The sequence below is a fragment of the Antrostomus carolinensis genome, unplaced genomic scaffold (genome assembly GCF_000700745.2).
Source record: "Antrostomus carolinensis isolate BGI_N321 unplaced genomic scaffold, ASM70074v2 scaffold10464, whole genome shotgun sequence".
Lineage (NCBI taxonomy): Eukaryota > Metazoa > Chordata > Aves > Caprimulgiformes > Caprimulgidae > Antrostomus > Antrostomus carolinensis.
In genome coordinates, this window is record NW_010308802.1 from 1 (window position 1) to 23,358 (window position 23,358).

At 40.0% G+C, this 23,358-nt stretch overlaps 1 protein-coding gene across 1 annotated transcript in view; it reads left to right on the forward strand.

Annotated features, from left to right (window-relative positions):
- The first annotated feature begins 6 nt into the window (after nt 1-6).
- The window catches only part of LOC104523354 (mothers against decapentaplegic homolog 3), an 83,709-nt gene continuing 60,357 nt past the window's right edge, over nt 7-23,358 (forward strand). Inside the window, exon 1 of the mRNA XM_010165895.1 lies at nt 7-50. The gene's annotated coding sequence lies outside the window, so the exon portion shown is untranslated. The remainder of the gene's footprint in view (nt 51-23,358) is intronic.

The following is a 23,358-nucleotide window of genomic DNA, read 5'->3' on the forward strand; positions in this document are numbered from 1 at the left end:
AAAGCGATCACCACGCAGAACATCAACACCAAGTGCATCACCATCCCCAGGTAAGGGGGGTCCGCGGTGGTGGGGAGAACACCAAACGAAGGGGGACCTCCATCCCCCCCCGCCCGGGGCACGGCTGCCTCTGCGGGTCCCCCCCGGGGCTGCTCGGGGGCAGTTTTCTCCTGAGGGACTCGTTGTGCTCGGGCACAGCTTGGGAAAGGGCTTGTTTTGCTTTCCAGCCCCGCTGCACTTCGGTGCGGTGTTAGTCCTCTCCTGCATGCTCTATCCTGGCTCTATATATAGTTTTAAAAAAAAAAGTGGCTACAGAATTGGATTACTGTCTCGTAACAAGAGAGGAAGAAAGTAAGAGGGGAATGTAGGGGAGAAAATATGTCTCCAGCCGAGATTAAAAAAAAACAACCAAGTTGGAAACGCTCTGGATTCAGTTATTGTGGATACTCTCATTGTCAAAAGTTTCAGCGTGTTCTCTAGTGCTGTGACATCAAGATTTTCTTTTGATTAATGTAGTAGGAAAATGGTTTTGTTTGGGTTGCTTGGTTTCTCCCATATGAGCTAGACAGATAGGACTCTGAAGAGGTGATTTAGAGCCCTGCTGTGCATATGTTTTCAAATTACTTTTTAAATCGGGAAGGCAAACGGCATAGCTGAAGGGGATTGTTTGGAGTGCAAAAAAAAAAAAAGAAAGCATGTGTGGGTGATATAACTCAATTTTTTTTTTTCATTTTTTGAATTAACATAGATTTTATTTGTAGCCTCCATTCCGACATCGATCCATAAGACCATTTTCAATCATAAAGGACATATATATGTGTCCCATCTAAGAAAATTTTTTCCAAGTAACTTTCAAATCGCTGGCCACAAGTGCTGGTTTGTTGCTGAAGATGTGTTGATTTCTGTGAGCTCAGCCAGATGACTGCTGATTCTGTTACTGATTGTTGTTTGAGGGTACTTTTTTTTTCTTTTTTTAAACAAAGGCCAAAGTTCATCCCAAATATTTGAATGCTGCATAATTGTATGCTTCTGCGTGAGAAGATATCTGTGTGTGTGTGTGTATTCATGCTTTTCTCTCGCGCAAACAAATGTATGCTTTCTTGGTTGTCAGAATGATTTAATATGCAGTAGCAAGTACAAAGCAGCATCTGTTGCATGAAAAAGTGAAGCAAGTAGCTTAGAAATGTGAATATTTGGAACTCCTAAAATTTTCTTCCAACAACTTGTAATGGGTTTTTAAAAATTAAAAATAAAATCTCCTTATCTTTTGATACTGAATGACTGTGGTTGAGATTTTGGCCAATAATGCAAATAGACTTCTCAGTCTTTGTTAAGAGTTAGTCTGGCTTCAGCTAGTCGCAGCAAAAATCAAAACCTGTAGAGCTAACACCTGATACAAATGCCTTGAAACCTATTTTTTAAAAAAATTCTTGCTAAGCATTGTGCTTTCCACATAGATAATATGCTATTGAAACCACCTCCCTGAAATACTTACCATTTCAAAAGAAGAAAATGACCTGAGCAGCCCCGCTGATGTGACCTGGGTATTGTGTCTAGCTGATGCTGACCTGTTAGGGAGCAGAGCGTGAAGCCACTCGGTACTTCTTTTACTAGTAACAAGGTGGTTTAGATAAGGAAGGAAGGTTTTGATATTATGTGATTTAAAGGAAGCAAAAAGATGGGTGGAGTACAATGCTTTAATTTAAAAAATAATCTTAAGGCTTTGAAAATAAGTAACAACACAAGCAGATGTCACAAGTCATAAGTACTGTCACGTCCAGAGGTTGTCCTGGTTGTTCTGTGCAGTAGTGAATGTCTGTTTCTCTTAAACCTTGCTCTGTTAAAGGGAATCTGTACAGAAATTAAAACTTTTAATGTTCACTTGTGAGACAGAGCCTGGATCGTGCAAGATCTTAAACTTTGGTATGGGGGATACCAAATGTCAGTATATTTTGATGGCAGCTCCTTATACCTTGGCACTAGTTTTTAAACACGACACTTCATGTGTACTTCTATTATTGTTTAGTATTAGAGAGGTCTGGATGAGCACGGTTAGGTTAGTCTGTGCTGGGCCCTCTGCAGCAGCGTACTGAGAGGTTAATATCTGTCAAGAGATTGGGGAATGGCATGGAAATCTGGAACAGCTTGTCTGGAAGTCAGTGGCAGAGCTGGAACTATAACCAGGCCTTGTGACTTTTAAGAGCTGTGTCTTCTCTGGACTGTGCTGTTTGTCTTAATGTATCTGTGAATCTGACTGTCATGTCATTTGAAATTAGCATTTGCAAGACAATTTTAGTATGGTTTTAGTTTTTGGGAGGGTTTAAAAAAATAATTCTACATATGTCATTTTATTATTTAGTCATATAAGTATGTTGGGAGGGGAAAAGGGGGTAAAAATAATCATTAAGGATTAAATCATGTTGTGCATTGTCTGTAATGCATCAGTAGACGGAATTACAGTGGAGCTATGCCAGTGATGACTCTGACCCAGCAGGAGTAGGGTAAGTCCAAAATTAGCTATTGTATCCATGAGACGAAGCAAGTTTCCGATGTAAAAGTGCTTGAGCTTTGCAGAAACAGTGCTCACAGGAATAAAGGCTACACAGCAAATTCCTGTAGTGATCAGGTGGGATCGGTTTAAGAAAGAACAAGAAAAAAATAATTGTTGTAAGGGCTAAGGAATTAGAATACCAAATTAAAAAAATCATTTTTATCTACTTGGAACCAGCAATATACATACGGATTATTAAACAATGAATAGTTTGATTTGCTTGTGTATTTGTTCAGCATGTATTACTTTTCCAAGTTCTCCATTTGTAAGATGATGTGACAGATGCCTCTCGAGCCCCAGGTTTTCTGTTGGAAGGACCTGTGGCAGACACAAAAGGCTGGAGACACCTTCAAGGATTTCAGCAGAACGTTCTACTGGCAGGATTTTTCCTTCCAGCTTTTTCTGCTGGAGCAGGAAATAATTTCCACCTGAGAAACCTGCCAGTCTCGGCCCATCTGACTGTTTCCTGTGCCATGGTTCTGGTGCTTGACAGAATGGCTGGTTCAGAGGACCTTCCTCCCTCCCTGGTCTGGTGTACCACTGCCAAAGCCCATCCTTCTCCAGAAGGATCCTCCAGAAGCCCATCCTTCTCCTTCTCTGCCTTTAAACCCCTGTGTGCTGAGCTGGTGAGCTTTGCTGTCAGGAGCTGACCTAGTGAGTTGTAGTGAACTGGATCTGCGTGGCAGTTGAGACATTTTTTCATACTTTATTGGGTGATAAAGCTGAGAACACACATTCTTCTGCCCATTGAAGTAGATCCTTTGTAGTAGTTGCATTGACCTTGAAAGCTCAGCTTACAGGATGGACGTTTTTATCACTTTTCAGACACACTTCAGGATAGTTTGCCATGAGCATGTACCCAGCACAGCCAGGTGTGGGAGTTTGCTGCCTCTTTAATTTACTCTGTGAGCAAGTTTAGGTCTACTCCAGCTGCTGTCAGATTTTTTTTGAATTTTGGATGGCTCTATTTGCTTTTGAAACCAAAGATTATGGTAAGCATGGAATCTGATGGTGGCAAAGTCTCCAGCTGACATTACTACATACCTGCAGAACCTCCTGGACTTCATCCATGGGAGAAGAGTGATTGGTTTCTAATATTATTCCTGATCTGCAGAGAGGCCGTGCTGTGCACCTGACAAACTGTCAGCGTTTTGCCCTGGAGATAAAGTGTGTTGGGCTGAACTGTGATGAGTATTTAACTCTTCACCTCTATAGGGGTCTGAACCACAGAAGCCAGAGACACATGGTGAGCACTTAGTAATTTCTAAAAGCTGTGGAATATGGAGAGTCTTGCTGATATGAGACAAGGTAGTAAATGCTTTATTGCAAAAGCTTTAGTGATACTGCACATACTAAGACATAAATCCTGTGACATTTTGTAATGTATTTTCATATGCATATTTTTCTTTTGAACCTATTACTGCATTTATTTATGTTTTTAAATCTCACCAGTGGTTTTAGGGGAGCCAGGATTCTTGTATGTAAGGAACAACTTTTAAGTGGTGATTTTTTTTTCCATTTAGAAAATCGTTTGAAGAGAGGTGGATGTTATTTCTTGTTGGAACTCATCTGATAAGGATAGAATGTACCAACTGAAATGGAAACATGGCACATTTGCTTTTTAAAAGCAGCTGAACAAGGTGTTCTTTAAAGGATTTATATTTGCTGTGGAAAACCAGGAATAATACATCAGTGATTTTAGGAACATCTTGGGTACAAGCATGCCTTCTGTTTTGTTGGCACTTGACCGCACAATATTTACAAGAATTGACCATGTTCTTTGGCTTGCCTTGATACCAGGGAAATATGAAAACTGTAAATATAGTAAATGGCAGAGGCTGCCTGCAAGACCGTGAGGTATGTTACTCTTCTGAGACCAGTGCGCATCTGGTTTCAGTAACAAGCAAAGGCCCAGTCATAGTTTTGTGTGTCCACGTGCAAATTTGTATTTTTTTTTTAATGCCACTTTTAAACTACCTGGTTTTTAATTTGGCATGTCCCTGCGCGTGGGGAGCTTTAATATTGCACAGAGTTGTTTAAGTGTGTCTGCACTGAAGATTGGGTTGGTGTAATGGTGGTGCACTGGGGATGATTACAGTACAGTCTAGCTACCATTATACTTGTTAGCTCCCTGTTGCTGGTAATTTTACTGCTACAAAACTGTGTGCACTAACCTGACCCAGCTCTGTGGGCAGGTTTTTAGCCCTGTCCTAACCTTTGTGCTGCTACAACTGTGCTATTAGCAGTAAGCCCGTGAGCTCACTTAGCTGTGGCAGTGGGAGCTGCAGAGTAGACACAGCTTTACTGATCTGTTTGTAACAAGCTTTTGTGGCATTTGTGTGACTGCAGATCAGATCTGAAGGTGAAAATACAGTAAGTAAGCCACCACAGGCCTTTAACCAGGTTAATTTCTGCCTACAGTCACACTTGTCCATCACTACCTCTCTCATCTTCCTACTTATCATGTCCTCAAAGGTCAAACCCCCTCTCCAGGCACAGAGGTTTCTGCTCCCTGCTGCCCCTCCAGCTTCTTAGAGTCATAGAATCGTTTTGGTTGGAAAAGACCTTTAAGATCATTGAGTCCAACCATAAACCTAACAGTGCTGAGTCCACCACTAACCCGTGTCCCTCAGCGCTATGTCTACACAACTCTTCAGTCCCTCCAGGGATGGGGACTCCACCACTGCCCTGGGCAACCCCTTCCAATGCCTCAGAACCCTTTCAGCAAAGAAATTCTTCCTCACATCCCATCTCAACTGCCCTGGCCACAACTGGAGCCCATTTCCTCTTGTCCTGTCCCTTGTTCCTTGGTTGAACAGACCCACCCCCACCTCTCTCCACCCTCCTCCAAGGGACTTGCACAGAGCCACAAGGTCTCCCCTCAGCCTCCTTTTCTCCAGGCTCAACACCCCCAGTTCCCTCAGCCACAAGGGAACTCAGCACACTTGTGCTCCAGACCCTTCCCCAGCTCCGTTCCCTTCTCTGGACACGCTCCAGCACCTCCATGTCCTTCTTGGACTCAGGGGCCCAACACTGAACCCAGCACTTGAGGTGCAGCCTCACCAGTGCCCAGAGAGAACTTCCCTGGTCCTACTGGCCACACTAGTGCTGATCCAGAAATACTCTGCAAGAAGAACCTCTGGGGAGTTCTTCTCCCCACCCTTGCATCAGAGTCAGTGCCTCTTATATTAGCATGGATAATAATGCGTGGAGTTGACTTTTAGTCCCCGCTATGCCATTCTAAAGAACAAAACCCTACTGCTCAGCTAAAGCAATAATGTTGGTACAACCAATTGGGGAGCAACTACATGTTCAGTTATGTTGGCAGAGACGAAGGGACTGGGGAAAGGAGGGAGGTCAGGGGAGAAAGGATTGTCCAGCGTTGCAGCCCCTTCCCTCAAAGTAGTTGCTGCTGGAAGAGAACGTCAGACCCAGCCTGTAGTAAGATGTCTTCTCAAATTTGTAATTGTCAGCAGCCAATACAATTCCAAACCTTTTGTCAAGATCTATTTTATCTTTTTTTTCCCTGAGATGTGCAGGCTAGCTGACATTTTACATTAAAAACTGGTGGTAAAACTCATTTTGACTTTAAAGACAACACAGCAATATTTATAGAGAACATTGATGGGCTGAGGGGAAAAAATGTATTGTGCCATTTGTCGAGATGTTTTCAAATATTCATATCTCTGCCTTATTTTCTTCCCCTCTTTCTCAAGAGATTAAAGTCTTTTAAATAGTTTTTGAAGGACTCATAAGCTTCTCATTATATTGTGTAGTAAGTGTTGAATCTTTGTGAAATAAAATGTTTAAAATGGTTGCTTAACTTTTATAGTATTAGGAAAAGACCCTGAACGTTGCAGTCATTTAAATATAATGAGAAATAAATGCAAAAAATGGATGAAATCGAGAAACACACACTGTACGGGATTATCACATCAGGGATCCAATTAAAATGAGCCCTTCTAATAAATATTGGTTTAATAATGTAAACTTGTGATCACTATATTATTGCAACAAAAATAAAATTAACAAGATTTAATGGACTGAGCAGCCATTAATTTTCACTTGTTAATTTATTAGGAGCTTCTAATGCTGTTAGATGCACAATAATGCCATTATCCTGCATGAAGTACTTTATGAAATAAATAGGGCCAAATGGTGCTTGAGTTAAATTGAAATAAGATTTTATTCCCAAATTATCTGTTTCTGGTTTTTATTTTTTATGTTTTGGGTTTGTTTTTTTTTTTTTTTTGCTAGCTTTCCTCTGTTGAGTGCAATTAAATTTTCAGGGATGGGATGCAGCACTCTCTTCCAGTAAGGCTTATGAATAGTCCTAATTAACTTTTGTCCTTGTCTGCCTTGATGTGCTGTGCAAAAAGCTTTTTCCAGTCCAGAGCTGATTGTGCTGATTGGCAGTGAAGAGAGCAGACAGGGGAATAACGACAGGGCAGAGGTTCTTGTCCAGACACTCTAGTTCCACCAAGTTTAGCAAATGTTTGCTAATTACATTTTGTGACTTAAATCCAAACATAAAGACAAGGAAGTTGTTAATAATTGGGCTTTTCTACTTGTCACTGGTAGCACAACTTTCTTCAGTAACTGAAGAGCTGATAATGTGTCAATTGTCACAGTTAATATAGCTTTTAAAGATGTTTTGAAGCCTTTTAGACTTGGTCCTCATTTGCTCAGGTATCTCAGTACCATCACTGTCAGAATGGTGGGACTTGGCCTTAGGCAAGGAGGAAATTTGGATTGTTACTGTGTAGAAACAGAATAAAAAAAGCCAGATCTGGCTCATTCTGTATTAAAGGCTTGATTTTGAAAAAGCATAGATCACAAATGTGAGCAGGAGTAAACTACTTGTGCATAGTAATAGGAGTGCTAATGAAAAAAAAAGGTTACACTTCTCTTCAGAAGAGCCCAGCCAGGTAGGAAATAATAATGTGTTTTAGAGGATCAGCCAAGAATTGTGTGAGCTCCAGAATATAAAATCTCCCTTGTCAACTAAGAAGCCCTTTATACCTCAGCTGCTGTAGCTACGCTGTTTCAGGTGTCCAGATTTGCTCATTTAGGGACGAGGTAGGTTTCTCTGTCTGACATGACTGTGTGTGGTACAGACAGACTTCAGGCTTTTCAAAATGAGTAAGTCAGGACATCTGTGGGATTGTGTGGCTCAGACGTTGCTCCAAGTGTTGAACCATCATTCCCTTCTCTACACTGGAGAATCTCCACGTGAACAGGAGTGACACTGGCTTTGCTTCCATCAAGAGCACGCTTCTGATGTAGCAGATGTCAGTGGATAGGAGCAGCACTGGGGAAAGGACACTGGGAAGCATGGGGAGAAAATGGTCATTGTTCCTTGTGAGTTTGATTCTTCAACCTGCTTGTGTTCACAATTGTGAGGAGTCATAGAATCATAGAATTGCCTGATTGGAAAAGACCTCTGAGATCAAGTCCAACTGTACCTGTCCACTACTAAACCAGATCTCTGAGCACCCCATCTACCTGTCTTTTAAATCCCTCCAGGGATGGGGACTCCACCACCTCCCTGGGCAACCCCTTCCAATGCCTCAGAACCCCTTCAGTGAAGCAGTAAGGCCATGGCCTCTTGTCCTGTCACTGGTTACCTAGGAGAAAAGACACACACCTACCTCTCTCCACCCTTCTTTCAGGGACTTGGACAGAGCCACAAGGTCTCCCCTCAGCCTCCTTTTCTCCAGGCTCAACACCCCCAGTTCCCTCAGCCACAAGGGAACTCATCACACTTGTGCTCCAGACCCTTCCCCAGCTCTGTTGCCCTTCTCTGGACACGCTCCAGCACCTCCATGTCCTTCTTGGAGTGGGGGGCCCAAAGTTGAACCCAGCACTCGAGGTGCAGCCTCACCAAAGCTGAGTACAAGGGAAGGATGACTTCCCTGGTCCTGCTGACTGTGTTTTTTAAAGTGTCAGGAGCTCCTGTTGATGTGAAAGACATGACAAAATTATAAATCTTATTGCTGAGCCTCATGAAAAAACATACTTAAAAATCCAGTAAAACCTCCCTGTTAGAAATGTAACCTGTGTAACTCTAGGAAAGGTGAATAGGTGATCTTGATAACTTTTATTTGTCACTAGAAATAACTTTTACAGCTCACTTGCTGTTCAGGACTGAGGTTATGATGGCAAAGAAGTTGCATATTTCAGGTGACCATCTGTGTGAGCCTACCTTGTCCTAGAGCGCCAGCACGCTCACCACAGATGGGTGATGTGCCTGACCCTATGAACGAGAGCATCTGCTGAGAGGAATGTGCATCAGTTCACAAAAGGTGAGGTCTGTGAATCCTGGAGAGAAGATTACAGGGGACAAGGTGTCAGGAGAAGGTATTATATTTGTATATTTGGTTATTGTATTTGAATATTAGGAAGAATTTCTTTGCTGAAAGGGTTCTGAGGCATTGGAAGGGGTTGCCCAGGGCAGTGGTGGAGTCCCCATCCCTGGAGGGATTGAAGAGTGGTGTAGACATAGTGCTGAGGGACATGGGTTAGTCATAGGGGACTGGTCAGTGTTGGGTTCATGGTTGGACTCTGATCTTAAAGGTCTTTTCCACTCAAGGCAGTTCTGGGATTCTGTGAGACTCAGTCTGTCTACCTGGTTCCTGGGCTTCCTCCAGGGTCCTCAGGAAGGAGAATCTCAGGCTCCAGGTATTAGGTGGACCATCCTTAGCTCACTTCATGATTTGTGGTTATCAAATCTGAAAACTTTAATAAAGTTTTGCTTCCAAATTGTGCTGTAGGAAAGGTCAGAGATTATTTTTCACCTGGTGCTATTCATTAACCGTAACAATCTTTTTGAAAAAGGAAGTCAAACCAGAAATTTCCTCCTTTGTGGTGAAGTTGCAGCCAGCAATGGTTGAATGACAAATGCTGATACTGACTCTCCTTTTTCACAATAAAAGAGGAAAAACTTTGTCCTTCGTGTTCTAGTTGCTTGAACATGAAAAGAGAAATTCATTTACTCTTCACAGACGCAGAACAGTTAAAGTTCACAAAAATATGGGGCTTAGTAGAAGACATCTGTGAAACATAAGAATGCCTCTTTGTTTTTGTGTTGAATGTGCAACTGCTGTTGCTTTATCTACTTAACAGCTAGAAAACCCTTTTTTCCCCAAATTTTCTTTTCCCTCCATTTTAAATTTTAACTGTTGTTATGTGGGAAGACCCAACTACAAGCACCTTTAATTTTGTTATACTTGGAAAGACCAGATGTGAGGTTTTTTTTTTTCATAGAGATACAAAGTCTGTGGTTTCCATACATGTAGAACTGTAAAGAAAGGTCCTTTTCTTCTTACTATTTGTTGAACAAATTGTTGTTCCCCTGGAGTCAGATGCATAGCCAATTTGTAGCACACGTGTAACAGTGCCTGAAATATTATATCGGTGTTTAAAAAGAACTCTTTGCCTAAAAGAAAGGCTAATAAGCAGCTGGAGTCTGAGTCTTTTCCCACTCTTTTTGCATTTGTGTAATTACATGGATTTCATAAATTTCCTTCTGATTTATGTGCAAGTGAGAGTCAGACCAGCACAAGAAAGCAGTGAACTGAAACCAGAGGTTAGAAGTGTCTGCAGATTGAATGCTATCTGCTGTTCTATTTTAAATTCACAGCTTTTGGGGATTCTCTGGGTTCTTTGCACAATTTGAAGCCTGACCAGCAGAGCCTGCAAGACCTGAGGGCTCCAGTCCCACAACGACTGGACTCATCAGTCCTGGGCTGGAAATCTGGTGGGAAGCCAGGCAAGATTTATCTGGTAGTTTGTTGAAAATGGTAACTCCTCTACAAAGCATTTCATTTTCGGAGGAGTTCTCGCTCATGTTTCATTGAGAGTTTTCTGATGAGCTTGGCAGGGACCCTCCACATTTTGTAGCTGAGATACCACTGGCAGTAGCTCTGGCGTTGGCAGTGACTCCTGATCCTGTGCCTGTGCAGGAGGTGGCATTTGGCTGTTCTCATTGCAGTTTTGTTTGTTTGTTTTGGTTTAGTTTGGGTTGGTTTTTGTTTGTTTGTTTTAACCATTTTTAACCAGCTTGTATACCAAAGGTGAAGCCCTCATGCACTTCTCCAGATCCCCCTTCCCACCTCTCCTGTGTGACAGTTTGGTTATGCAACCTGGTTGAAATTATAGGCCTTGAACTCAGAAGAGCACAAGGTCTGCTACTAACATTTATCTTTTCTTACTTTCTTTTCCCATGGTCAGCAGCCTGTTGGAGGAAAGGTCTAGAATAGTTATTGGTGTTGTCCTGGAACCCTGAAGTGAAACTCGAGTGAACTCTGGAGACCCCAGATTAATTACTTTGTTAGAGTTTCGCAGGCTTGGAGTGGTGGAACTTGCATACAATTTGGCTAATTTTTCTCCACATCTGCTTCTTGGGCCTAAATTTACCTGACTTACTGAATATAAGTCAAAGCTCTTCTTGGCCTTGTTAATGTTATTAGTTTCTGTTCAAAATTTTGTAGGTTTTATTTTTATTTTCATGGCCAGTGAAGTTTTTACAGATGACTTTTAGAACAGTGGAAATGAGAAACCAGCTGATTTGAAACCACTGCATTAGAAACAAGTTTTACAAAATAACTAAATGTAAATGTTTTAAAAGAAGTAGATAATCACTGTCTGATTATCAAAGCTAATATTACTTTATAGCCGATTTCTGTCGCCAGTACAAGTCTGCTGGCAGTCTGCAAACTGTTTTGAGCTTTGCTCTAAATTAAATGCCATAAATAACATGTGTGTAGGTAGACAGCTGATCATTGAAGCTTTTCCCCAAATCTGGTTTTGCTTGTTTGGTAGAACTATAGACTGAAAGTTCATATATAGAGTTGCAATTGCATATTTGGGTTTGTTTTGGGGTTTTTTTTCAGTCATAACTGAATTAGGATAGGTTTCCAGTTGTGGATTGCTGCCTAATGAATGTACACTGTGGTTAGGGGAGACTGAAAACATTAGGTTTTGTTTCATACCACTTTGTAACATCGTGCAAAGTGTTTAACCTGCTTGTACCTCACTCGTAACTACCTAGTAAATACAGTACTTGCCTCACAAGGATGTCAGAGAATTTAATAACAATTATGAAAAGCTCTTAAAATCTCTTCAAACCCAATACTTTGCCCCTCTAAAACAGTTTTCAACATCTGGTTCGTACTAAGAAAGCACTTTTAATTTTTGTTGGAAACTTTCTTTGAAAATATGTAGGTGCTACGTCAGTGAGAATATTAGAATTCCATAGATGTTTTGTGGTAAACCTTAACTGGCTTTGCATAATATTTATCTATTCATCTCTGTGCTGCTTTGCCCTCCTGTACACAGGGAATATTTTGACTGGTTGATACACATCATACCACAGTGGTCTGCTACTGAGCTGAAGTTGGAAGTCTGTTAGCACAAGTCCAGAGGAAACACTATACGTGTAGCCTCATGTTTTCATTTAAGTAATATTATATGACCATATGTGAATTTAATACCATCCAAATACAAAATGTTCAATGAAATAAATGTGTTTCTGTCAACTGATTGTGCTGTTGCTAACGGACTTTTACAACCATGACCCACAGCAACGTGAGTTGGAAAAACTCAACATTTTTATACTTATAGCTGTGTCTTTTACTGAACATTTTGGCAGCCACTGAGAATACTGGGCAATCACATCTATTTGTTTTAAAACTCCTTTGCATCTGAAGACTTCTGGTGAATTGTTTGAAAAAAAAAAAAAGACTGAAAACTAATAGCTGGCCATCTGGCTGGAAACAACATTATTAATTAAGCTTTCTCTTTTAAATCATTAACAAGTTTGAAATAAATGCTCTTTTCAAAGGTATTGAAGAAAGTTGAATTTGAATTCTTGCTGGGGGAAACAGCGTATTTAATGTATCTCTTCACTCGAATTAAGGATTGAGCAATAACACTTGAGATCATGGTTACTTAGATTTCCTAAGAGCAAAACAACCTCTGGGTTAGTCCTGGTGTGTTTTAAATGATTCCTTTCTATGAAGGATAACAATCAAGCTCAAATACTGTCAACTACTCCCATTTAAAAATGAAAAATATACAATATTTTTGCAATTAAAAATGTGCAGTATTCATCGAGTCCTTCTGAAGACCTTTTCATTATGGTCGTTCCACAACCTGTTGAATCATAGAATGGTTTGGATTGGGAGGGACCTTAAAGATCATCCAGTTCCAACCCCCCTGCCATCAGCAGGGACACCTTCCACTAGCCCAGGTTGCTCAAAGCCTCATCCAGCCTGACCTTAAACACTTCCAGGGAGGAGCAGCCACAGCTTCTCTGGGCAACCTGTTCCAGTGTCTGACCACCCTCACAGCGAAGGAAGTGCCTGTGCCGTATGGAAGGGGGGGTGTTTGTGACTTCTCATTTTATACGTGTATATATATATATATATATTTTAATGTCCTTTATAGCAAAAGGATTTTTATCTCCATTTGCTGATGGGAAGAGCAAAGTCCTGAGAACTTGGTTCACTTACCTGAGGTTCATGGAGGGCAGAGGCAAAGCCACGTTTAGGGTGCAGACATCCTAAGGCCTGCTGCAGCGTTCCATATATGAGACAGAAGTGATGTTACTCTTGAGAGTGCATCTTCCTGTGCTCTGGGTGGACAATAGAAGTTGGTTTGAAAGCTGCTCTTTCTGCTTTATATCAGTAATTCATAATGTAGCACTGATAATAATTTTCAATTAAATACAGGAAGAGGCCTCTGGCATTTTAAAATCACAACATCATAGATTGGTTTGGATTGGAAAGGACCTTCAAAGATCATCTAGTCCAGCCCCCTGCCGTGGCCAAGGACATCTTTTGAGAGACCAGGTTATTCCAAGCATGGTCCAACCTGACTTTGAATGCTTCCAGTGATAGGGCATTCACAACTTCTGGACAACCTTCACACAAAGAAAGCATGAAAGTGCTGAGGATACACCTCCTTGGATACTTGAGAGATGGTATTTCATTATATTTGCATATTTATTTTCCAGACTTTCTATACTCCTGAGTACAGCTCCTTATTGCCTTGATTTTTCTGAACCTTGAGAGTACCTGGCAATTCTTACTGGTATGTCTGAGGGCCAGAAGAACAAGCTTTAATTCAAAACCTGTCTGTAAGTATTGCAGTTCCTGATGAAGAATATGTATTTTAGGATATCACAAGAACTGTATAGCCATATAAATATACATGGAATGGTGTACAGTCGTGAAGGGAGAACCCTTAAATAGTGTTCTGGCTTAAAAGAACAGGTTCATATAAACATCCCCTTAGGTTCCTCCCTTTAATTCTCTCTCCATTTTTTGCCTGTGCTGTAAACTAGTGGTGTGCCAGGCACAAATGAACCTGTAGCAGCAAGCGAAGGCCTTGGAAATGATGGCTTGAAATTGAGTTTTGTAAGTCACTGCTTTGCATGCCAGGCTCTACTGGTTTAAAAGCCCTGTTGAGAGAGCTGCTTCTAAACAGGAATAAAAATAGACAGTTGGGTGTTCTGATTTTAGAGAATAAAAAAAAAAGCATTTATTGGATTATGATTGGCTGATGACTTTGAAGCTGGAGACCAGTTTTATATTACAGAGCTTCTCACTCTGCTTATTCTCTCAGTTCCCATTCTCCCCCAGTCTTTTTTTTCTTTCTTTCTTTTTTCTCTCTTTTTTCTTTCTTTTTTTTCTTTCCTTTTTTCTTTCTTTTTTCTCTTTCTTTTTTTCTTTCTTTTTTCTTTCTTTTTTCTTTCTTTTTTCTTTCTTTTTTCTTTCTTTTTTCTTTCTTTTTTCTTTCTTTTTTCTTTCTTTTTTCTTTCTTTTTTCTTTCTTTTTTCTTTCTTTTTTCTTTCTTTTTTCTTTCTTTTTTCTTTCTTTTTTCTTTCTTTTTTCTTTCTTTTTTCTTTCTTTTTTCTTTCTTTTTTCTTTCTTTTTTCTTTCTTTTTTCTTTCTTTTTTCTTTCTTTTTTCTTTCTTTTTTCTTTCTTTTTTCTTTCTTTTTTCTTTCTTTTTTCTTTCTTTTTTCTTTCTTTTTTCTTTCTTTTTTCTTTCTTTTTTCTTTCTTTTTTCTTTCTTTTTTCTTTCTTTTTTTCTTTCTTTTTTTCTTTCTTTTTTTCTTTCTTTTTTTCTTTCTTTTTTTCTTTCTTTTTTTCTTTCTTTTTTTCTTTCTTTTTTTCTTTCTTTTTTTCTTTCTTTTTTTCTTTCTTTTTTTCTTTCTTTTTTTCTTTCTTTTTTTCTTTCTTTTTTTCTTTCTTTTTTTCTTTCTTTTTTTCTTTCTTTTTTTCTTTCTTTTTTTCTTTCTTTTTTTCTTTCTTTTTTTCTTTCTTTTTTTCTTTCTTTTTTTCTTTCTTTTTTTCTTTCTTTTTTTCTTTCTTTTTTTCTTTCTTTTTTTCTTTCTTTTTTTCTTTCTTTTTTTCTTTCTTTTTTTCTTTCTTTTTTTCTTTCTTTTTTTCTTTCTTTTTTTCTTTCTTTTTTTCTTTCTTTTTTTCTTTCTTTTTTTCTTTCTTTTTTTCTTTCTTTTTTTCTTTCTTTTTTTCTTTCTTTTTTTCTTTCTTTTTTTCTTTCTTTTTTTCTTTCTTTTTTTCTTTCTTTTTTTCTTTCTTTTTTTCTTTCTTTTTTTCTTTCTTTTTTTCTTTCTTTTTTTCTTTCTTTTTTTCTTTCTTTTTTTCTTTCGTCTTTTTTTTTTTTCTGTCTTTTTTTTTTTTCTTAATTTCTATCTTTAGGATGGCGGTTCAGAGTTTCTGGTGTACTGGCAGGTCAGCTATTCCAGAAGAAAAAAGAAAGAAGAAAGGTGGGAGGTAGAGCTAATGAGCACTAATAGTCTGTTATTAATTTGGCTTTTGAGTTCAAAGTTTATATGTTTCTAATTTATCTGATAGTCCATGAAAAATCTGCTTGCACTTGAAGCCATTGATGACATGCATTTTGACAGTCTTTGTGCACTACAGTAGAAGAGAAGAAAAGTAAGATGTTCAGGATTGGAGAGAGGCCATTAGAAGTTTTAGGACAATTCTTTGTGCATTTTATATTTTTTTAATATGTGTGTGTGTATATATAGATATAATTCTTAAAATATATGTGTATAAATAAATAAAAACCTGTGTCCAGTACAATTAACTTCAGGTAGAAACTGGTATTTTAATTAACCATTCTAAAGGGGAAAAAAAAAAAAGTATTGTGACTTTATTAATGAATTAATTCTCTGTTAACATTTGAACAAAATATGAATAGCCCTTGTTTAGTATGTACATGTGCCTGTATAAATGAATTAATGGGATAATAGTTTCCCATCAGCTCTAATGCTGATCAGAGATTTGATTTGCTTCAAGAGCAGGGAGAGGGAATTCCACAGGGACGGAGCAGTTAGTGGTGATGGATGTGAAATTCCTCCATCCCCCCTGGTGAAGGGGCCGTGCGTGGTGCCGTGTGCCCCTGCTAAAGCTGTTTCATGAGGCACAACTGACCATGGTCTCTGCTAATTTGTACCTTTGGGACTTGCATTCTCCTGCCCATCTCTTTTTCTTTGTTTTTTTATTGGTTGAGGTGGGGGGTTTTTTTGTTCAAATATTATTTTCTTCCGTGAGCTGTGTCTGAGAACCTTAAACATCAAGGAAAGTTGATTACTTGGAGGGCAAGGAAATGAACAAAAATGTTCTCTGTTATGAAAGCAGAAGACAGTAGGTAGTGTGACAATGTGTAAAACAGCACAGGCAAAGGTCTTCTTGGTTTTGAAGCCTGAGTGGGATCTGATTTTTGTTATTAGTTCAGTAAGTCACGTATTTGTTCATCGATGTGACTTCAGGGATTACATTTTTTGCACGTGCAGAGCAGCTCTGAATTTCCATCACCAGAGAATAACTGGGGAAGTGTAAAAGTCTTTGTCACACTTTTGCTTTAGAATCACATTTTGATTTTACAAATTGGATCGTATTTCATCCTTCATTTTGGTTTGCAGTCACTGTGCTACTTGGAGTCATGAAGAATATTTTTCTAGGTTCATTTGAGGGTTGAGTGTTATCAAAAGCTGGCTGAAAGTTGGTCCAGTGTAACAGCGTATGTAATGTATTGCTATAAATTAAATCACTGAAGAATTATTTTTAGAAGGCAAGGATTATTTCAAAACACAGGCCATAACTTTTCTAACAGTAACTTATTCCTGTCAGTTAAATATTGCACCTCATGTTGAGTTGGATCCAATGCTAGTTTACAGGATTGAAAATTTATTTATTTAATTACTAATTTTTTTCAGGAAGTGCCTCTTTAGAATAAACAAGAGACAAACACGTCTCTTGGTTCACAAAAACCAATATGCCTGGTTTGTTTTGTAGCTCTCGTGGGGACTGAGGTTTGCTGCTTAATCTGAAGTTGGCAATCCTTTGGGAATGCAGTGTACAGGCTTGCTCACAGGATAACCTTTCTCCAGCTTTGATTGCTGGTGTTATCTCTTGGCACAAAAGACTGGAGGAGGAGGAGGAGTAAGCAAGTGAAATGTTTAAAATTTGCATCTGTTTCTATCTGCTGCAGTAGTTTTCAGGGACTGAAGAAGAGGTAACTAAGGAAACTCTGTTCATGTGTCTACATGGATCAAACTGCTCGTGCAGTCTTTTATTTTGGGAAATTTAAAATCAGTTTTCCACAGGCTGAAGAAGCTGAAAGCCGCTGTGAACACATGCAGTTGGCTGGCAGATGTATCCAAGCCAACTTGTTGTAGCACGTGGAGTTATGTTGGTGGAAGTTGTGACAATGAGAAGCCCTGCTTTTATTTATAGATAACTTTTTGTCTTGTACTTTTAACTCCAAATGTTTTCTTAATATGCCAATAAATGGCAGAGTGGATTCGGACAGTTGACATCTCGGGCTGCGCTTCTGTGTCTGATTCAAGGTGTTTGGAAACCAAGTTCATTTCAAGAGAAATGACAACTCCGAATCATCTCATTTCCATTTACTTTTATGCTGTTATATCTCTGCATATTATGATAATAATCATATCATAGAATCATAGAATGGTTTGGGTTGGAAGGGACCTTAAAGCTCATCTAGTTCCAACCCCCCTGCCATCAGCAGGGACACCTTCCACTAGACCAGGTTGCTCAAAGCCTCATCCAGCCTGGCCTTCAACACTTCCAGAGAGGGGGCATCTATTGGGCAACCTGTATAATAATACATCAGTAACATAATTTTATTTATGGTTTCTACTTCTCCAAGCTTAGCTCTTGTTACCTACAAACCACTGCAGGAATATTACTCACCGAGTGAACCACTTGACTTTGAAGAATGTGCCTGTGATGAAGTGTTTTGTTTTCTCACATCCTACGCCAGTGACTGGTTGTTTCTTGTCACGGTTGCTAACAGGGGACTGTTCAATACCAGTTTGTGGCTTTACTAGCAAATAGGTCTGTCCTGATTCCTTCATGAGGAGGCATCTAACCACATGAAAAGCCATTAGAGTTGGCCATTTGGTATCTGTCCCTACAAGGTGCCTCTGAAGTGACTAGCACTGAACATGCAGACTCCCTTGTGCCTTTTGATGTCCCCTTCAAAGAAAAGACTAAATGATGTCTCATTGTGTAAGGTAAGTAGCCTGTTAGTAGTCACATCTTCTAAGGAAGAACTTGAGCTCTTGAGATATCCTTAGTCTAATGCTTTTCATGAGGGTTGAAAGAATTTTATGTGCTTGAGCAAGGTGTTACAACAAAACAAAATGTGGGTGCAAAACCGTCTGGGTGTTGCTGGACTCTGCAGGGATTTGGCTTTGTTCTTGGTGTGGAACGTGAGTAGTGTGTGACCCTTGTGCAACAAATAAATGAGCAGCCGTTGAAATACTCCTCGGTCTTCGTAACCAGTCTGGCTCTCTGCGATTGGAACATTTGTTAGCACACAGATAAGCTAATTGTACACGAGGCAACATTACCTGGCAGTTGCCTAATCTTCCCATGTGCAATCATCTGCTACCCAGATATCTTGGATAATGCAGGTGTGAAGCGTTATAACTTTATGGGACTCATCTTCCTTGAAAATTAGCTGCCTGAACCCCTGTGAATTTTGTCAGACAATATTTCAGAACATGGGTGTGTAACTGTCATTGATGGGAATTGTGCAGAATATTTTAGAACATGGATGTGTAACTGTCATTGGGAATTGTGCAGAATATTTTAGAACATGGATGTGTAGCTGTCATTGATGGGAATTGTGCCTCCAGTGTACTGAAGGAAAATACTCTTATAACCTTTTAATCTTTGTTAAGTTACATCAAAAGAATCCTGTATAATTTTAACATTGTTACTCTCAGGTGGTGGTGTTCATATGCATCTCTCATCAGTGGAGCATTACTTTGCTCGTCTTTTTGCCTTAATTGATGCCCTTCATGAGATTATTTCAGCTAAAACCTCTCATTCTCTGGCACTTGGTCTCCTCCTCTGCATTGCAGTAGCAATACTTAAAGTGATAGATCAGCACCTAATAAAAGTGGGATTATCTCTAAGCTGAAAAGAAGTAGAAAAAGCCTCCTGTGGAAATTACAGTGTTTGCTCATCATTACTCATTCATTTCCTAGAGCTGGTGGTAACTTCCAGTGCAGTAATCAGCAAGGTGAGGGTCCTGTGAGGACTTTGTCACTGACTGTTTTTTTACTACTAGCAAACTAGTTAGACTTTGACTGTTCAAACTGTTCGGATGATCTCTCCCCAGTCATGCAAATATCACAAGCTGTTCAACTTGTTCATTTCTTCTGTTGGAAAGGCAGAGGAGGAAAAACAGCCTTGACTTGCACCCTGGAGGGACACTGTGCAAAACCAGTCTAAGGTTTCTGGGGTGGGAGCTGTGGAGTTTTCTATTCTTTTGTTTATTATCCTTTGCTTTCTGTCATCTCTTAGCAAATAATGAGTAACAGTAATAGTATGCTGCGAGACATGAAATCTGGAAGTGTTTATTACAGTATGTGTGTGAACCATAGTCATCACCAGGACTTATTTTCTCACGGACTGGTCTAGTAACTGCCTGAGGGAAGGAGCTCGCAGCTATCTGTGTAATGAGGGCTCAGGGACTCTGGTATTTCTGCTTCCCAGGTTCCTTGTGCATAGCAATGACTGTCCATTCTGCAATCAACACCTCTCTCTGATTTCCAATACCTGAAGGGGCTACAAGAAAGCTGGGGAAGGACTTTTCATAAGGGCAGTTAATGACAAAACAAGGGGAAATGGGTTTAAGCTGAAAGAGGGGAGGTTTAGATGAGATATTAGGAAGAAGTTCTTCACTGTGAGAGTGGTGAGACACTGGAACAGGTTGCCCAAGGAAGTTGTGGATGCCCCCTCCCTGGAGGTGTTCAAGGCCAGGCTGGATGAGGCTTTGAGCAACCTGGTCTAGTGGAAGGTGTCCCTGCTGATGGCAGGGGGGTTGGAACTGGATGATCTTTAAGGTCCCTTCCAACCCAAACCAGTCTATGATTCTATGATTTCCATTAGTAACAAAGGACTCTGCTGCATAAAACCCTTTGCTGTTTGTGTAGAGTACTTGGCTTGTACAGTCAAGGGCTGGGAAATGCCACAAAAGCAGATAAAAACCAAGTGAAGCCATTGCTACAGTGAGCCTAAAACAAACATAAAAAACTGGTGAGGTTTTTCCTTCCTTCCCTTCGTGGTTTATTTTTGTCTTTATTTTCGATCTGGGGGAGGAGTGTGAGTGGGGAAGATTTATCTCCGTGTGACACACTGTTTGGTGGGGGTTTGTGCACATTGTTTGTTGGGGTTTTTTATCACAGAATGGTTGAGGTTGGAAGGGACCTCTGAAGGTCACATCTAGTCCAACCACCTTGCTCAAGCAGGGACTCCCGGAGCACATGAACCAGGATTTTGTCCAGATGCTTTTTAATATCTCCAGGGAGGGAGATTCCACAACCTTTGGGCGGCCTGTCCCAGTGCTCAGTCACCCTCACAGTACAGAAGTTCTTCCTCATGTTCAGGTGGAACTTCCTGTGCTGCAGTTTATGCCTGTTGGCTCTCGCCCTGTTGTTGGGTGCCAGTGAGAAGAGTCTGGCCCCATCCTCTAGACACTCTCCTTTTAGATATTGAGAAACATTAATCAGATCCCCTCTGAGTCGTCTTTTCTCCAGCTTCCCCTCCTCTAAGAACTACTTTCTTTAAGTTAAGATTTCCATGATCTCAGTCCTGCAGTGAGCTTCCCATGACCAGCCCTGTGTCCGGGTAGAGCTGTAGGAAGCCCTTTTGCCCTTTGAACACTTAGGATGAGTGTGAGTCCCACCAAATTCACATGCTCTTGAAGACAGACACGTTCTGAAGATTCTTGCCAGATTGAGTCTCCTATAAATCAGTGGAACTAGTCTCATGTCTAAGTCTACTGTTCCCTCCCCAAAACCTGCAGCTGCTCGCGCGTGGCTGTGGTATTGCCCGAGGTGGTGTCAGGTGTGTTTCTGAGGGAGCTGTTTCACATGCAGTGATATTGCTTTGGTTTTTACTTTTCCTAGCAGATCTGGTTAATGGTGGGGTCGCTGCTGCTTTGAACTCTAAAAGCATTTTGGAGAGGATTGCTCGTAAAGTGATTTTTCAGCTTGCAGGCACTGCAGTCTACTTCCTAGATGTATATTTAATATTACTCTTTGGAGTTTGAAAGCAAATGGAACATCAGTTAATTAATTTAGCTCCTTGTTTCTAGAAACCACATCTCTACTGGCAAGCAAATGTAAAATGAAAAGAAGCATTTTGGGGCTGAGTGAGGATGCAGCTTCATGTTACACCTCTGCTTGAGTCTAGTAGCAGATTGCCATTAAAAGCCATAATCCTATTTCTGTCTATGTCTGTGTGAGTCCACTGCTTACTTCTGCAGAGTTTACTGTAGTTCTCAGAGTGTCTTTTTTTTGTTTTAGGGCAACAAGATCACTCTAATATCTTGTAAATTGTGCACTTTTACATCGGAGTTGTGCGTCGACTTTTGACTTCTGTATTGACATTAGTAACCTGTACAAGTGTGTCTTTTAGAAATTCATCTTCTCTTCATTTGAAGATACCAAGACAGAGATTCCACTGTGTTCTCAGTTGGTTTTTTTTCAACAAAAAAATAGTCTCTTCACTTAAAAAAAAAAAGTACCATATTTTACCATATTTTAGCTGCGATTGGCCTAGTGTCAGCTTATAGCATTGCTTTGCTATACCTCTTGTCTAGACAGAAGAGTCCTTCAGTATTCAGCTTTTCCCCTTCAATAAACATACTCTTACACTGCTGTCATTCAGGTGTCACTCAGTCATTGTCTTAATAAAATGTCTTAGGTTGCCCAAGGAAGTTGTGGCTGCTCCTCCCTGGAAGTGTTTAAGGCCAGGTTGGATGAGGCTTTGAGCAACCTGGTCTAGTGGAAGGTGTCCCTGCTGATGGCAGGGGGGTTGGGACTGGATGAGCTTTAAGGTCCCTTCCAACCCAAACCCATTCTATGATTCTATAAAAACAATGGCTTGAAATTCTCATATCTTTTGTTTTAAAACATTTTCTTTCGCCCTAAACCATTTCTGTGAGTTTATTTTTACCAAGCTGGACACAGCCAGTTGCCTTACGGGAGTCTAAACATACTATATTTAGAAAATTACCTTTTATCAAGCAAATTTCTCCTCTAATAATGGAATGAAACTAAATTTGAGAAGACCTTAAAGCTAAGTTGCCCAGAGTTGTCGTGATCTTTAATTCTACCATGATCTTCTAAGTTTTTCACTGGAGATAAAATTTACCCAGTAGGTCCCCCAACCCTCAGATGTTGTTAGATTTTGTTGCATGTTGGGGGTTTTTATGATTTGGTTTTTATGCCCTTGTAGCTTGTGCAGTCCTTCAAAGGCACTTTCTGAAGAGCAGTTGTCCCTAGGAGCACAACTTTTGGGTCTGCTGGTTTCAAGAGGGTAAAGGTGCTTAAGTAGCTTACTGCATTGCTGACTTACTCTGAATTAAAGTCTGTGGTTTGCCTCCTGATTTGGGAGGGATAGGAGAAAGCGTGTTGGAACATGGGTGTCCCCGTGGCCTGACATCCTGACTCTGTGGAAACAAAACTTGACAAATTCTTCTGTCGAGGCAGTGGGAGGTGAGGCAGCTTGCCATGGACCTGACATCTGACTCAAGAGGCTTGATTCTTTCCACCTGGAGAATTCCTGTGATTATTTTTACTACTCCTAATTCTGCTTAGAAATAGTTTTGAATAGTGTAGACTATTGTAGAAAAGTGGGCAAATTGTCCAGGAAAGTGTCTGAAAAAGTTTCATTTAAAAAAAAATAAAAATCCACTGCATACTCCCCCTGTGTTGGAGTAGAACAATGCCAGGTCATGAAGAAACTCACGTGTGCTCTGCTTACAAGCACCAAGGAGGCAAGACAGAGTTTAGATTTGATCAATTTCCATCATTTTATGAAAAATGGAAATTGAGGATCTCTTCTATTCTTTCCATTTTCTCTTTGTTTTTATTTAACATACTAGTATGATTTTTTTTTTTTACAGTTCCAAGAGGGGTGTGGGAATATATTCCCAATACTTCAACTATTTCTTTTATGGGTAAACTCAGGACAAAACAGTATCTTGTTGTTTCAAGGTCCGCTTAGCATTTCTGCCCCAAGTAGAGGAAGATGATTACACAGCGTCTCAGGCTTGCTCGGACAAGTTGCAGTGAGTGTTAAATAACTGTTTGGTAGCAGCGCGCGTGCTTTTAACTTAATAAATATACATTGTGGTAATGTTAGAGAAGACCTCAAGCTTATAATTATTTGAAATATGCTTTACAAGTGCTTAGCAAAGCAAACGAGTTTGTAGTCTCAGTCAGGAG